Raw genomic sequence first — 16768 nt, 5'->3', positions numbered from 1 at the left:
GCAGACATTATTTATATTTAAAAGAGCTTATGTTTATTTTCTAGCAACTCTCTTAGGTATCTAGAGTTATTGAAAATGAAATATAATTCCAAATTTCTGAAGGGTGTTTGCAAATGAACTTACCAGTGTATGTTTAGAAAAGCCCAGTTTGCTGAAACCAAACAAACAGCCTATCAGCTATTTATATACACGGATAGTGAGAGGACAGTTACACAAAGATGAAAACTACTGATAACAGTACTTTTGCAGTTCAGAGGGGCTACAGCAGTACAGTGTAGAATATGCAGCACGGCGGGTTGGTGCTGGGGGAGCCCCAAACTAGTGAAACTTCAAGCTGAGCTTCTGGCTGCAGTCCAGCAGAGCTGCATGAACAGCACAGGTTGGGGGAAGTTCAAAGTCAAGGCGACTCTTCTGGTCTCAACTTCCCAGATCTTCCTAGGTCTGGGTGCCTTTGAGTATATATATCAGTCTTCATGCATCCCCCCCCCCCCCCAGCAAATGTGTACAGTCAGCTCGAAAGGCACAGCTTGTGTGCTGACGTGCAAAGCCAAGTCAAAACCCTGCGCTTGGCGCTCCCTTCTAACTTTCTGGCTTGTCCAAGTCTAAATATTGACATTGCTCCTCAGTTGACATGTTTGATACTGCTGAGGATAGAAACGGCAGAGCTAGCAGTAGGGTCTAATGATATATTTTTACATAGTTGTGCCTTCCTTCCACTTCTTTTTTTTTTTTTTTTTTGTAGAGGTGGTTGGATTCCCTTGTCTGCACATCTTCCTCCCCACCCTCCCCCAACCCTGTTTTTCTCCCGGAAAGCTGAGCGTGCAGAGACAAGGTAAGGTGTTTTGCAAGCCCCTCATGGCAGCTCCTACTGTTGTCACAGCAACTCACAACAGACTCCACAGACACGGGGCTGGGGGTGGGGAGCGCCAAACTGTGGGCTGACCAGTCAACTCTTACAGGGGTGCAAGCGCCAAAGGGGCTAGCGTCCCCCTTTTCAGTTCCTCTGGCTCCCCACCACTGTCCTTCGAAGGAAAGAGTACTCTGGTCGGCGCGGCGCCACCCCCTCCCTGGTGCAGCCAGCCTGCTAAGGGTGCCTATTGTGCATTTTCTCAGCTCCAACTTAGGGGTGCGGCTGTGCGGGCGCTCCTAGAAATCTCTTCTGCTTGCCTCTGATGAGAGGGTTCCCGGCCTCGCAGAGAGGCGAGGGCGGCTCCCAGAGCAGCTCCGTCCCACGACTGTCTCTCGGGACGCAGCCGGCAGGGTAGCGCGGCCCCGGGCCCCCCGCATGCCACCCCCCCGGGGCCGGGGCGGTGGGGGCTCCGCGGAGGCTGCTCGAAGAAGAAGTTTCATAGCATAGCGCACTCACGACACAGAACCTACCCTGAAGCCGAGCGAGACGCGAGCTCTCTCCGCCTTCAAGGGCCGGGGGGAGCGGGGGGGCCCCCGCCACTCAGCAGCAGCCACGACTGCGCGCGGTCGCGGGTGTGCGGGGCCCCTGCGCGCGGCGTGCAGCCCGCCGCCCAACTTTGCACAAAGGCAGCATGGCACTGCCTCGCCTGGCGGGCTCGCCCGGCGCCGCGGCCGCTCTTCCCTGTCCGGGGCCAGAGGGGCTCGCCCCTTTCCACCTCCCAGCCCTCCCCTTTTCCTCCTGCCCCCACCCGCTCCCAGGCTGGCTGGCCGGGCGGAACGGAGAGCTCGGCACCCAGCTCCGCCGCCGTGGCGGCAGCCGCTTGCTCTGTGACGTTAGCAGCCTTCGCGGCTATTTATATCCACACGATTGGATTTCATTCATGAAACCAGGGCCTGGTTTGTCTGTGCGCCGGGGCGCGGGTGCAAAGGTGCCTCGGCTTTACGCAGACCTGGGGGGCCCCGGGCTCGGAAGCGGGCCTCCGGGGGTTAACGTACGCAGAGCATGGGAGACCCCAGCCCTTCTAGCCAGCGGCCGCGAGGGGAGGAGCAGGGCGACCTGTGCCCCCTGTCCTCTATTCCCAACACCCCACTCATTCCTGTGTAACTGCTGGCCCTTTGTCCCAAGCTCTGGAAAAGTAAGTTGGGCCACTAACCGGTTGGGCAGCACGGCCTTCTTCGCCCTAGGAGCTGACCGGCCTCGGACTCTGAGGGAGGAAGGACATTGGCTTTTGTTTCAAAATCGAGCACAGCTGCTGACTAAGGGCTGCGTTAGTCCAGTCTCCTCCTGCCCTGGGCGCTTGCACGTGCTGGCGGGCTCCCCCCTCTGGGTTACCTTCCTCTGTGATTTGGCTCATGGGGTCCCCGCAGGGGGCGTAAGGACGCATTGGCTGCCCCTACCGGAGTAAGGAGGAGATTTACAACCTCCTACAAATGGCTGAATGAGGAAGTGAAATTGGCTTTTGGCCGCTCATCAGTGGTCAGGAATCCTTGGATGCCCACGACAATCCGCCCTTCCTCATGAACTCTTTCTCACTCTTCTAGGCTGTTAACTCCGAGGACACGAGGGGAATGGTTTTTAATCACATAACAGATAATTATTTAATGCCTACAGTATGTCAGGTACTCTATCAAGCTCTAAGGCTGTGACAATGAACCCAACCAACCTAGGTGCTGGCCTTCAAGGAGCTTACAGTCAGCGTATTAAAATTCGTATGCTTTAAACCTCCTCATTCCCAGCCTGTAAAGAGGCAATTAGGGGATAAAATTACCGCTATGTTCAGCTACCTAAAGGGATTTACGCATTTAATAAACCTTTATCGAGAAGGCTGTGTACTAAGGGCTGGGGATACAAAGATGGCAATAACGTGTCCTTAGTTCTCACGGAGTTCTCAGGTAACGGGTTCCTGAGGTTATGCAGGGCTGGGAAAGAGGGAGCCATACTTTATTGCAAGTGCTATCTCTGTGTTATCCCTCAAGAAACAGAACATTAAAAAAATTATAAATGCAACAAACCCCTTTATCCCTCAGTTTCTTCCAAGAAACCATCCTTAGTTTCCCAGATGGAATACTTTCCCTTTCCAGGATCCCCAGATGAGTTTTAGTCCATTGGATATTCCTACTCTTCCCCACTCATTTATATTCCCTTTGTTGACAAAATCTTGACTGATGCTCTCTGACTCCTTGAGAGACCCCAGAACATAATAAAATTCAGTGTTTTTACAAGGGAAGATATTAAGGGCTAGCTGCTTTCTTTAAGCCATCCTCACTGGGCTGTCTTTGGAAATGGAGTTATCAGTCCCCAATCTTTGATACTCAGAAGATAGGACAATGGTAAGTCAAGTATGGGGGTCTACTCTAAGAAATTCCGGACAGATACATGAAGGTGTAATCATTTACTTGGCATAAAACAAACTTCATTTACTCTATTTAAAAGTTACTCCATTTTGAAAGGTTTAATCAATATACTTTTTTTTTTTTTCCAGAGCACATTTCCTGGGGTAAAGTTAATTAACCCTGTTCACTCCTAGCAATCAGTCCTCTTTATTGCAAGCCATTTCTCTTCAAACTGCCCTGGGGACCAAGAAATAGTGTAGCAACTCAAAAGAAACAGCAATCAACATGTATTATGGCCTTCAGGTGTGGCATGTGATGGGCTAGGTTAGGAGATTTCAAACACCTTTTCTCAATTAAGCCTTACAACGACCAATGAGGTAGACGCCATTATTAACATAACCATTTTATAAGTGAGAAAACTGAGGCCCAGAGAAGTAAGTCGTTTTCTAAGATTCTGACAGTTGCATTTGCACCTGGGTCAGCCTGTACCAAGGCCATATTTTATCACTGATTTTTTGACATCTTGCCTTTTCTCAGTTTCTTTCATTTCCTCAGTTATAAATTAAAAAGAGTTACATGGCATGTTTAAGCAGCAGGTAGGTGGTAGAACCAGAAAGACACCTACACAGAGACCCCAGTTGGTAGGTGTGGATCAGATGTTGCCCTTCACCCTTAGGAGGTACTGAGTCTCAGACAGACCTCCAAAGGACGTTTCTTCTACAGGGAGTAAAGGACAAACAGTCACCATAGAATTACCCAGTTGCATGCCTATATCTGAGGGAAACTGACCAGAAGAACTTCCAGGAAAATAAATTATTGTAAATGATATTTCAGGTGTGGCAGAGGAAAAGTTAATTTTAGGAAGTCCTTCCAAATCAGGTCAGTAATCTGAGGAGGAGGTTGCCACAATGGTGCTATGTAGCTTTTAGATTTTACACATGACACCCCTGATTTTGGAAAGGTTGGAGAAAATGCAGTAAGGAATACAGACTATGTTTTACCAACAGGAAAGGAGAGAAAAGATACAATAGCAAATAATCCCCTGAATAACTGCCACAAATGTATTCCTGTTCCTGTTTATTACCACAAAATGATCCACATTTGTATACTAAGATTGTTGCTTGCTAATAAAATCAATACCATTCACTTTTAATAAATATAAAAATTGGTACTTAAGCTTAATTAAACCAACACTGTGTATTTAAACACTCAGGATTGTACTGCACAAAAGTGGTGTAAAAACTTTTAACTACCTTTTATGGTAATTCTTTACCAAAGTCAGAAGATTAAAAAAAATTCCCACAGTCAACATACAGAACTGTTTCATTATCATAAAAGAACTTCTTTATGCTAACTCTTGGTATTTGCATCCCCCTACCAACCATTAATCTGTTTTCCATCTCTCGAATTTTATCATTTTGATGTTTATATTTATACTTACGTAATGCTTTGAGGTTGAATGGACATTTTTTTTTACTGGGCGTAATGCTTATGAGGTTCATGTGGGGTGTTGCATGTATCAATAGTTCATTTCTTTATATTGCTGAGTAAATTTTTAGTGGATGGATATACCAGAATGTGTTCATCTATTTTCCCATTGAAGGACTTTTGAGTAGCTTCCAGTAGTTTGCTATTAGGAATAACACTTCTGTAAACACTGTACTGTAGTTATTTGTGTGAACTTAATTTTTTATTTCTTTGGGATGAATGCTCAAGAATGCCATGGCTGGGTCATATGCTAAGAAACTGTCAAACTATGTTCCAGAGTGGCTGTACCATTTTACATTTCCACCAGTAACCTATGAGAAATCTAGTTTCTTCACATTCTCACCAGCACTTGGTATTGTCACGATTTTTTAAAAAGTTCAATTGTTCAATAGTTTTGTAGGGACAGGTCATTTCGGTTTTAATCTGGATTTCCCTAAATGACTAATGATATTGAACATCTTCCCACATGCCATCCATATCTCTCCTCTTTGCTGAAATATCTGCTCATGTTTTTGGGCTATTTTATACTTGGATTTTTTTTTTTTAATATTACTGAGTTTTAAGAGGTTTTCTTTCAAAAATATATTCTGGGATCATACTATTTTCAAATTGCACATTATTACTTCAAGATAACTCCATTTTCAATTCAGTCACCATTGTTCAACATTTCTATTGCCATCCGTTTTATAGAGAATATTCTCAAGTATTTGCATAAAGTATTCTTAAGTACTTACGTAAAACTTGTATAGAGAGGGTCTTTTCGGGATTATTTTTATAAACTCGCTTTCCAGCGGTCCGTAACCGAAACCCAGAGCCCGCCCAGCACGAGGCCGCAGCGTTGCGTGCACAAGCCGGACCTTCGCGCAGGCGCAGACGCTGACGCCGACACATCCGCAGGCTGCCCGCGTGCCCGCGATGCCGTGCTGGCTGCATCTCAAGTGTGAGGTGAGGTTCGTTTTGCACAGTTCGTGTCTTCCTCCTAGGATGTAGAATTTGATGCTCTGCTTGGCTGTTTAAAGGATATTATCAGTCAGGTGTTCACACCACCTCTTGTGGTCTCTGAAGTTCGTATTTTCTGCCCCCTGTCCTGGGGAAATCTGAGCTAGTCTTGGCTGTGGAAGTCAAGTGAACAGGGATGACCTTTACCTAAGAGCAGCAAGGGTGGCGACTTCTAGGTGTTCTAGAGAAATTTCATGGACAAGCACTACCAGAGTTTGAAGACGTGACGAGAATGAGCTCATCCATGTCTATTTAAGAAGAGATGTGTTTGGTAGAAAGATACTGAAAAACATTTGTCGGAGTGGATTCCTGGTGTTAACATGGCGACTTTCGCAACAGCCAGCAACCCTGAGGTACTTTAAAGATGAGATGGCTGGAAGCATAGTGACATGCTGGCTTATGTTTTCGGGTTTTCTGGCTTTTGAAGAATCGCTTCTGGATTACAGAACTGAGTAAGGGCCGTGGGCACTGAACTTAAGCCGTGGTTTAGGGGCGACTTGCTTGTACAGATCGTCTCGCGCGCCCGGTGCCGGGGAGAAGCCGGGCTTCGCCTCCGCCTCCGCCTCCGGGCTGTGGGTCTGGCTGGACAGAGCCGGCAGGAGGCAGCGTGCGGCTCCGGCGAATGACGGCGGGAGGTAAGACAGACCCTGTTCCGGGGCTCTTCGTTAATGTGCGGTATTGAGGGATAAAAAGAAAATGAACCGACCCTCCTGAAACCTCTGTTTCTCCTGAAACTTTACTGTGTCCAGGAACTCTGCTTTCGCCAGCTTAGGTGCTTTTCCCAGAGGTCAGACTGCTCTGGGGCCTGACGGTGTCCAGCGTTCCATAAGGGGTCCCTTCCCTAGCTTTCCTGTCTTGACAGCAAAATGGAAGAACCTACTATCAGCAACCCTTTCTGTCCAAATTCTACAGGCAGGGTTGGCACGAATCTTTCTCTTGGGTAGAGTGAAAACCCTTTAGCCCAATAGTCCAGCTGTGTGGAGTTTTGGCTACTTGGGAATTTATCTAAGGTGTTATTCGCCCCAGGTCTTGTGGTCTCTGAAGTCCCTATTTTCTGCCACCCTGTCCTGGGCAAATCTGAGCTGGTCTTGGTTTTGGAAATCAACTGAACAGGGATGTCCTTTACCTAAAAGCTGTAAGTATAAATTAACCCCTAGTCTTGGGTTTGAAGTCCAGTTATTCCTGTTGATCTTGACGCAGTTTCTAGGAGAAACAGTTTTTTTTTAAACATTTTTTTAATTGAGTTATAGTCATTTTACAATGTTGTGTGAGAAGCTGTTTTTTAAAGCATGATTTAAAAGAAAATTTTTTTTTTTTTAAATTGAAGAACACACAGGCTAATCTAGAGGATCCAGTCTTGGCATTTCCTTGGTTACTCATTTAAAGACAGAAGCATTAAGTATAGTGTGCTTCTTGCTTGTCAGTTCTATGAAGGTGAAAATGCTTTTTACATTAGAGTTGCTATATTCCTGGGCACCAATGGTTATAGGCCATGTGTTGGAAGTAGACAAAAAGGCATCCTTTTCTTATAGAATGTTAACTATATTTGTGCAGGTTTGCATAAACTCCTTTCTGCATGGATCCATTCATTAGGTTTTCTGTTGCGGTGGGACTAATTTGGTAAAAATATGACCTTGCAAGCTCCACAATTCTAAGTACATGCGTCTTCCTGTCAAAATCTCTCTCACAAGATGGCGTTCCCTGGTCTAGATCTGCATGTGTAAGAGGAGGTAGCAAACAGCCTTCCCTGTCCTCTGTCTGGCTTTGCTTAGTATGGCGTTACTAATTTAAAACCTGTATGTCACACCTCTAGAAAGATGAAAAAAGTATTGTCTAATGCACAATGTGTATCTTTGATTAAAAAAAAAAGTGATAATAGGATTGTGTGCTGGGAAAAAATCTGCATGTGAAAGAGACATTAATTTCAGAATAAGCTGTGTTCCTAATGTTACAAAAAGTGTTAATGTTAGACTTCACCTTTACCTAATTAAAAATAAATGACAAGATTTATGTGTTATAGCATGCTTAAGGCTATCTTGCCTGACCAACTGTTTCATACAAAAAATACAAGACTATGTTTCTCTTAAAGAAACAATTAAAAAAAGAAAACCAAACACACAATAAAGGGAGCACAGGGTGGTGGAAATGGAGTTGTGTGTTGGCCATCTTAATAACTAGTCATGCTATTCTGGGCTAGTCCCTTAATCCACTGTATTTCAAATTTCTGTATACAGGACTAATAACTTTATAAAAAGGTAAGGGGACTAAATGAAATAATGTTTGTGGAAAATGTCTTATAAAATGTGAAACCATGCACACTGGTAAGTGTAAAAATGACTCATCATGAGGCCATTTAAAAGTGCGGTGCAGCACAGGGTGTCCTTTGGGAGTAACAGAGATCAGTCATATAGGAACTATAGCAGTCACACAACTCATCCCCTAGTGCTGACTGTAAGTATTATACAGAATTGCCTCCACCAAATTCTCCAGGAAGGTAGAAAGTTTAGTCTTTGAAATTTGAGGGTTTTCACTCCGGCAGTGACTCGCAATTGCTGCGTCCCTCCTCTCCCCAGCGATAGAAGTGAGCGAAACCACATGCAGAAATTAGAAAAATAAATGGACTATACACACACACACACACACACACACACACACACACACAGGGCCTATTTCAGAAAAATAATTCCACCTATTTTCATATCACATATTTCTGCTTACTGAGCATCTCTAATATACACGTCACTTAATCTTCATGGCAATGTTGAGAATTATTATCAAATCTGAGAGATGGGGGAATGAAGTTTACTAGGGGATTGGTGACTTATCTCTGTAAGCAGAGGGGAACCAGAACTCTGTCTAACCCAGAATTCTAACCCTGATCTTCTGCCCAAGTGAAAGTAAATATTCTGAAGGAATTTAGTGCATAGTACACTGACTTGTGCATAGATACCACTTTAAAAGGAATACAAGTTTTTTAAAAAGAATCTTCAGTGACCTGGAAGGAGACCAGTCAGACCCTGGAAAAAAAGCTGAATTGTGAAACTTTTTCTTGATTGTCACCACTTCTGCTTTCATAATGGTTTCTTATCTAAAAGCACAGAGGTCCTGACTCCTTGCACTGGAGTCAAGACCATGTCTCTGTGCACACAACTGCAATCTCTCCTTAGCTCTGTAAATATTTCTTTACCTAAATACTTCATAGGGCCTATTATTCACCAGTTGGTGAACTCCCCTTTCTGGACAGGTAGTTAACTGCATCACATTTGAGTAATATAAGCAGTTAAATACTGTTATCATCAACGTTGAAGGAGCCCAGCCTCTCAGCTTGTAGACGTAAGCTGATAAGTCTTGGGGTCAGGAACAAAATCGCACATCCCATCACAGGATGAATTTTAGAGGACCCTGTAGCTCTGGTGAAGACACGTGTTGTGTCTTTGTCCCTATGGTGCCTTGAACAGCACTGTTGGCAAGAAAGCCCATGGTGGATGGTTTTTAATAAAGATGAATAATAAAACTGACAAGGCTCCTTAATTATAACTTCTTCTAATTACTAATATATACAAGGCTACCTGTGTGACTTACAACAGAGCTGCAGTTTTAAGGGAAAATTATCCTTTGTGGCTTTATTTGTTCTGCTGTAACCACTGCCAACATGACACTGATCATCCATGAAAGGGCACTTTTAAATCATGAAAATATTTTGCAAGGATTAAAGTGTAATAAACAGGTAAGGTACTAGTGTGCACAAATAATAGTAATAAACACTAGGATCACCACCTGACTTTTTAATCTGTAATTATACTAGTTAATATTTAGGGAGCATCCACCATGCGTTGGGCATGGTGCTAATGCTTTTACATGCAACTTTCTTTAACTCCTCACAATGACTTTATGAAGGAGGTACCACCATCATCCCTGTTTCATTTATGAGGAAACTGAGGACCAGAAAGTTCAAGTCACTTGCCAGAGGTCAAATATCAAAGTTATTCATCTTAAATCAGAATGCCTGATAGAGAGGAAGTCTACTTTCATACAGTTAGCACTTCATATTTACCATTTCTTCTTCAAAGTAATGCTGATTACAGTGTATGACATCACGCAAACCTCAGGTAAACTTCCTTAATACTTCATATCTTAGAAACCTCAGGGAGTTCAAGGTTGAGTAGAGCTGAAGAGAGCTTATGGTTATGAGATGACAACTTCAGGACTTGCAGGGTCCTTGACAAGCTGGCCAACACCTGTGGGTCAGTTGTCTGTGAGTGTTAGGACCTCACCACCATGTCACAGAAAACACAATTTATGGAAAACCATGCAATGCAATCTCTAGTTCATTCCTTGATAGTTCCTTGAGAAATTAAATTCTTGCTCCACTTTTTAATGGAACAAGTGGGGTACTGCAGTGGTTTCACCCTGTGCCAGCAGTGTCAGGTTGATGAGATAAGAGGGGACGGTTATGCAGAAAAAATACAGCCCATTTTGACAGATGGTGGGATTGTGAAGTTTAAGTATATGGGCAGCATGGGTAAGGCAGGGACTTAGGGTTCCAGTGAGTATATCATTCTCCTATATTCAAGTAAAGAATATTCCTTGATGTTTAAATATCCTTGATGTCTGTCTACTGGGGGAATATGCTGAACACGTAAGAGCTCGTTAGTTCAGAAGGAATGCTTTTTCTGAATTCTTGGTCAATCTGGAATCCTTGTTGACGAGCCTGGTGTCTGACTCCTTTTTCTAAGTTACATGGCACCTGAAGGGACGATGGTATTTGTGAGGGATGGGTACTAAATATGATACTTACAGAAAACAAAAAGCAGTACCTTTTTTTTCTTGGCAGTTTTCAGTACTTTAATCCAAACAGTACCTCTTTTTAATAGTAAAGATGATATACCATCTGTGAATATAAATAGTTCTACTTGCTGTAGAAAGGAACCCATCACATGTTGCTCTTATAAGCATTACTTTTGTACTATTTGACTATTGCTGGGCTTGATGTTTCTTCCAGTAATGCATTTGAGGTGGCGAATGGGTGGGAAAAAAGCGTGTATATCCTGAACGGTAGTTTACAAATAGAAACACACAGGCATGTGGAAGAAACTCTGGAATTCTCTTTAAATTTGTGCTCTAGCATACTGTACAGAAATGGGGGAGAAACACTGGGAGATACAGAAGTGCATTCTGAATGGTAAAAAAAAATTATGTCCAGTATAATTTAAACTTTAAATTTATTTTAATGTATTCAATATTATTGTGATTTTATCAATTAAAATGATAAACTTAGCTAACTATTATTCAGAACATTTATTAACCCATTTATCACCTTTTTTCTTTTTTTTTTTTTTTTTTTGGAATTGATAGTTTTTGGCCCTACCAGACACAGTGTACGACAATAAAGACAGCTTGGTTGGAAGTTCAGACCGTTGGCTTGAGAGTTAGGTAATGAGAGCTCAAGACTGGCTGTTACCAAATCCTTGTGGGAGAATTTCCTTGGGCAAGTCAAGTCACTTCTCTTGGGGCCCAGTTTCCTCATCTTTAAAATGAAAGTGCTCTGACTGGAGTACCAGACTTCATGGCAATCCAGAGTGAATACACTCTTCATGTTGAAATTATGATAAAAAGGCCAGAGACACAGTAATCTCAAAAAGCGCTTCACGCTTTTGTTATTATGAAAGACTCAAAAAATGTTCTCAACAAACACTGAATGAATCCTTTCCATGTACTTCCTACTGAATTAAGCTGATAGTTTCATTAATTACTGATGGCTCTCATTCGACTTGTGGGGAGGGTTGCTAGATAAAATACAGGACACCCAGTGACATTCAGCTGTCCCATGTGATATTTGGGACATATGTTAGAAACATTACTCATCTGAAATTCAGATGTAACTGGGTATCCTGTATTTTCATTTGCTAAATCTGGCAATTTAGTGGGTCAGGAAGGGTGAGGAGAGGGGAGCAAAAGTGAATTGAAGGAAAGTAGACAGAAGCATTTTTGGAATTATCTAGCAGTGAATTTACTAAAAAGAGAAGGAGATGAAATAAATTAGTCAAGTAACATTTCCCAAAGTATATCCTATTGGACTAGCTCTGAGTGAAACTCTGTTAATAAAGGAGACTATTCCTTTATTTATAAATAAGGGAGATAGAGGAATACTTTATATTTTATCCTCTTCTTAAGGAAAGTTACATTTCTTTTTTTAAAACAATTTTTAATCCATAAACTCTTCAAGTTTTTTTTTTTTTTTTTTTTTTTAGGGGGAGGAGGAGGTAATTAGGTTTTTATTTATTTATTTAAATGGAGTTTACTGGGGACCTCGTGCATGCTAAGCACGAGCTATACCCTTCCCCCACCCAAAGGAAGTTACATTTCTTACTGTGAGGCTTCTCAGGGCATTTACGGGTGAAAGTAAATTGTGCATTTATAAGAGGGAAATAGTCTGTGTTGAGCTGTCCACACTTGTTTGACCTGGGCTCCTCCTTTGTGATCTTAGAATACCTATCAACTATCCAGAGTATTCCCCGAGTACACTTTGTGAACATCTAAGTTAATGATACCAAAACAGTGTGCTGCGTGGGTTAGTCATTCCAAACAGTTGAACACAGAGGCTTCTTCCTGATTGGGTGGACATGTGGGTCATTGTAGTCAATTATTCAAGGAGTAACTGTCCTGGGTTGCCCCAAACCACAGTTAATTGCCAGCTATGGTTACACAGCACAAATACATTCATTTAAATAGCCAGTTCAGTATATACCAACAATGTGGATTATAAAACACTGTAATTAGTTAATGTAGATGGTAGCAGCTTGACCCAGTGTTAGAAAGCCTTCTTAGTCTAAATTTGTCATCTGTAACTTGTTAGTGGTACGTACTCAAACGGGTCCAGTGTTCGATTGCAAAGGAAACAGAAACCTATGTGTACACCAAGCTTGTTTGTTGTTTGAAAAAGAATGTCACTATTTTGAAAGTTAATAATGTGCCATCATAGTTGATGAGGTATTTTTCATTTAAACACGTTATAAAATTCGTAACAATTTTTAGCCATTAATTTTATCAGTGAGCACACTGAACTACTATCATGTGGGATTCTACGGAAGTTTTATAGTTGGGCCTCATCTGTTAGTAGGCTGGTAATCCTCTTTTGAGTAACTACAACTGTTCCCAAATAATTTGATGCAGTGGTGTGACCACCACTAAGCCTTAGGAGTCAACTAACATTCCTTCCTTCTCCCAGCCTTAAAACCAACCAGAATCAAATGCTAATTGACAATGACAATGCTAAAAGGCAGGTCCACCGAATAAGTAGAGGAGGGAAAAAACAAGGACAATTTTAGGACAATTGCAAATTTAGTAATCCATTTCTGAATAACGGAAAGAGTATTCTTAACAATTTGTCTAATGATAATAATAATAACAACAACATTTTTTACTGAATGTTGACTATGTGGCTGACACTCTATTCAGTGCTTTTGCAAGCTTTATCTCATGTAATCCTCATGGCAACCCTATGAGGTACTGTTCTCTCCACTGTACAGCTGGGAAAGCTGAGGTTTGGAGAGGTTAAGTCATTGGTGCAAGATCAAATTCCTGGAAAGAGGAGTTCAAGGATTAAAATTCTAAGCCTAAATCCAAACCCAGTTTCATAGCCACTATGCAATATTGCTGCAAAATGTAAGGACTTACTATGAGCAGACATTACTTGTGAGTGTATTTTCTGTGCTTTGCCAGAATAGACACAGACCCCGCCATTAATTGGATGAAAAAGTTAGTAATTGAGTCCTCAGAACATGTGGTTAGAAGACTCAATACAAGGAACAAAAAGGCTACAGCCAAATTTAGGGAGATGGGAAAGTCAAGCCTTTCTAAAGGAAGAAGTCATAGGGAACTTGATACCATTTATATATATATATAAGGTTGAAGCCTGAAAATACTTTGTTTTGGGCACAGTGTGTTATAAAGAATGCTAATGTGATCCGAAATTTTCTGAAAAATTGTCCAGTATAAAAATATGAAACTCTCAGTTCGTTTACAAATCAGTTTCTGAGCTGATCTCTTATAAAAGAAACCCAGTAAGTTTCAGTTTTAGAAGGGTTTGGGACCTTCATAATGCATAGGTCAGAGGATCTAAGTTTTTTTATTTGGTGAGTAAACATAACTGGATCTCTAAGGCAAAACTTGGAATTAAAAGACTGTGTAGATATGAATTTCCAAATTTTTTTCAGAAAAATCTCACTAAATATCAAACATTAACAGAGAGGAAAGGGTAGAAGTTTAAAATAAAAATTGCTTCAATTTTACAGTTAATATGGTTAACATCTCACTATGGTAGCATGTTACTTTGGTGGTTCCCAGTGAACTATGCCTCTCATTATTTCTGCCTGGGGCAGTCCCTCCTGGAGGAGGCTGGCACTGTGACCTATGTTAACCAATAGAATGTGGCTGAAGAGAAACTGTATCAGATCTGGGCTCAAGAAGGCCTGGCAGCTTCTGCTTGTATGATTTGGAGGAAGCTACTCACAGTGTAAGAAGTTGGACTGCCAGTATTAAGAAGCCTAACCTAAACATGTGGAGAGAGGCCCTAAGGATTAATAGCCGAGCCCTAGAGAACAGCCTCAGCTGAGCAACCAGCTGACAGCCAGTGCTACTTGCCAGCCAGGTTAATGAAGCCATCTAGGAAGTGGATCCTCCAGCCCTAGCTGAACCACTCCAAAATGATGCCATGTGGAGCAGGTGTCCCCACAGAGCCCCGCCTAAGTTGCAGAATTGGGAGCAAGTAAGTGAAATGGTGGTTGTTTTAAGCCTCCAAGTTTTTGAGTTAATTTTTCATGCAACAATACATAAACATAATTATACCAGTTCTTCTCCCCTCCCCCCAAAATTGTTTTGGAGGAGGCATTCACTCATTTGTTTATTGGTTTTATAAAATGGTCATAACTTTACCATCTTATACTCTTTCCCTCCCCACAACTGCATTAGAAGAAGCATTCATTCTTTTAATAAATGTTTGCCAAGTACTCCTGTTGGGTGCTGTTGGGCCCTAGACACCCAAAGATAAGATGCAGAAAAGCACTTAGCCTAACAGAGGAGATGGACACACTCACACTCATGATCTGTTTTGTACTGGAACATTGTGTGCCAACTACAATGGCAGCATCGAGAAGGGACTAACTCATTCTGCCTGTGGCTGTGAAGGGGTTCAGAATCTTCCAGAAAGTGTCCTAGAAGAATAGCATTTTGCGTTAAGCCTTGAAGGATAAAAGGAGTTCTCCCAGGTGGAGAAAGAAAGGTATGGAGGAGTCATTTTGTGCTGAAGGAAGAGCATTATCAAAGTTCTGACAATGTGAAAGAATAAAATAGTTTTGAGTAACTAAATGTAGTCTTAGGTGGCCATGGTGCAAGGTGAAGTAACAAAGGTTACCCAGCTGTCCAAGCAGACAGAAGAGAAGCCTTGGAGGCCATTCTAATCAATTTGACTTGAGGACAAGATAGAACCATCTGAACAACTTTAAAAAATTGTACTTACATGAAGTATAACTTACACACAGTACAATGTCCAACATCTTAAGCTCAGTGACTTTTAATATATGCAAATGCCTGTGTGACTCATACTTGAACCAAGATGAGGCTGTATAATTTGATAAAACCTGACAAGGACATCATGAGCATTAACCTATATATCCTGAACAAAATATTAGCAAATAAAAATATTAGCAAATCCAGTAACTTAACAAAGAATAATACTTCAAGATCAAGTGATCAGGAATGCAAGGTTGGTTTACCATTAAAAAAAATCAGTAATGTAAATCATGGCATTAATAGAATAGAAAACCATATGATGAGCTCAATAGATGCACATAAAACAGTCGATAAAATTCAGAACCTATTCACGGTCAAAACTTTTATCCGAGTATTTAGAGCAAGGAAGAGACATGCCCAAATTGGTGCTGTTCAAAGTAGAAGGCTCTTTATGAAGCAGTCATCATTCTTGGTCTTGGAACAAGGAGCTACAGTATGACATTCTCTGGAGAGTTTCCAGAGATAGGGGAGAAAGCAAAATCCACAGACATCCAACTCTACCGCTGGAGGAAATGTGCCAAATGCTGACTCCAAGTGAGCCATAGATTAACTTCAGACCTCTTTAAGAGCTGTGCAGACAGGCAAGGACTCAGACAGAGTCCATTAAAAGTGTGATTGCTCTACACATGACAGGCAGCAGTGCTAATGAGTATTGCTTGCATGTCTCTGAGACTGGCTGCTCTGTGCTGAAACAGAAGTAAAACAAAATTAAGAGCTGAACAGCTTAGGCCTATGGTGATGGCTCATGGCAATAAGGGTAACAGGTGGAAACCTGAATCCTGGTTTTGTCTGCCACTGTCTAGCTGTGTGCCCTTTGGAAAGACAGGTTACCCCTCTGGGCCTGATTATGCATCCATGAAATAAGTGGATTAAAGAGTAGATGGGCTTCGGAATAAGTCAGACCTGGATTTCAATACTGGCTGTGTTCTTTACCATCTGTATGACCTCTGCCTTGGTGTAATGGAAAGAAACCTCAGTGTGTTTCCTTGAGGGTGAAATAAGATCATGTAAGTGGAGCACTTAACACATGCACTGCCTATGTTGGACACTCAATAAGGGTAGATGTTATTAATGTTTTTGAGAATTAATTATTAGGTTCTAAAATGCCATAATGATTTTAAACAGACTGGAAACACTACTTTTTTTTTTCCTGACATGGAGATTGGTAGGTGTTGTGGAAAGCTTTGAAATTCTGCATATTCTGCCTGTCACAGGTGGTCTTGTAAGAGGCTTGATAACTTTAGCAGGAAGGAAAACAGAAGGGTAGATATTCTTTCATGATTTAATCTTGGTAATGTACCAGTGATTTCATTACCATGTGCAAAAAACTATGATGACATTTCTTATACTCTGATAAGTACTAAGTGAAAAATCTAATTAAATGATGCATTCATAGAACTTCCCATAGAATGTAATTAATGAAACAACCAGAGCCCCCTATTGATTATGCTGGTGAATTTAATCAAAT

At 41.8% G+C, this 16768-nt stretch overlaps 1 protein-coding gene across 4 annotated transcripts in view; it reads right to left on the bottom strand.

Moving 5' to 3' along the window:
* RHOBTB1 (Rho related BTB domain containing 1) overlaps positions 1-16768 on the bottom strand; it is a 116468-nt gene that overhangs the window by 63040 nt on the left and 36660 nt on the right. The window contains exon 1 of one of the 4 annotated variants that reach the window (XM_031461243.2): positions 2064-2135. The exons of 2 other annotated variants lie outside the window; for them this stretch is intronic. The gene's annotated coding sequence lies outside the window, so the exon portion shown is untranslated. Of the gene's footprint in view, positions 1-1380; positions 1641-2063; positions 2136-16768 lie in introns of those variants that run through there. One more of the 4 variants, XM_010985775.3, reaches the window with a different exon arrangement.

The sequence above is a fragment of the Camelus dromedarius genome, chromosome 8 (assembly GCF_036321535.1).
Source record: "Camelus dromedarius isolate mCamDro1 chromosome 8, mCamDro1.pat, whole genome shotgun sequence".
Taxonomy (NCBI): Eukaryota; Metazoa; Chordata; class Mammalia; order Artiodactyla; family Camelidae; genus Camelus; species Camelus dromedarius.
This window is presented reverse-complemented; position numbering and strand designations above follow the sequence as displayed.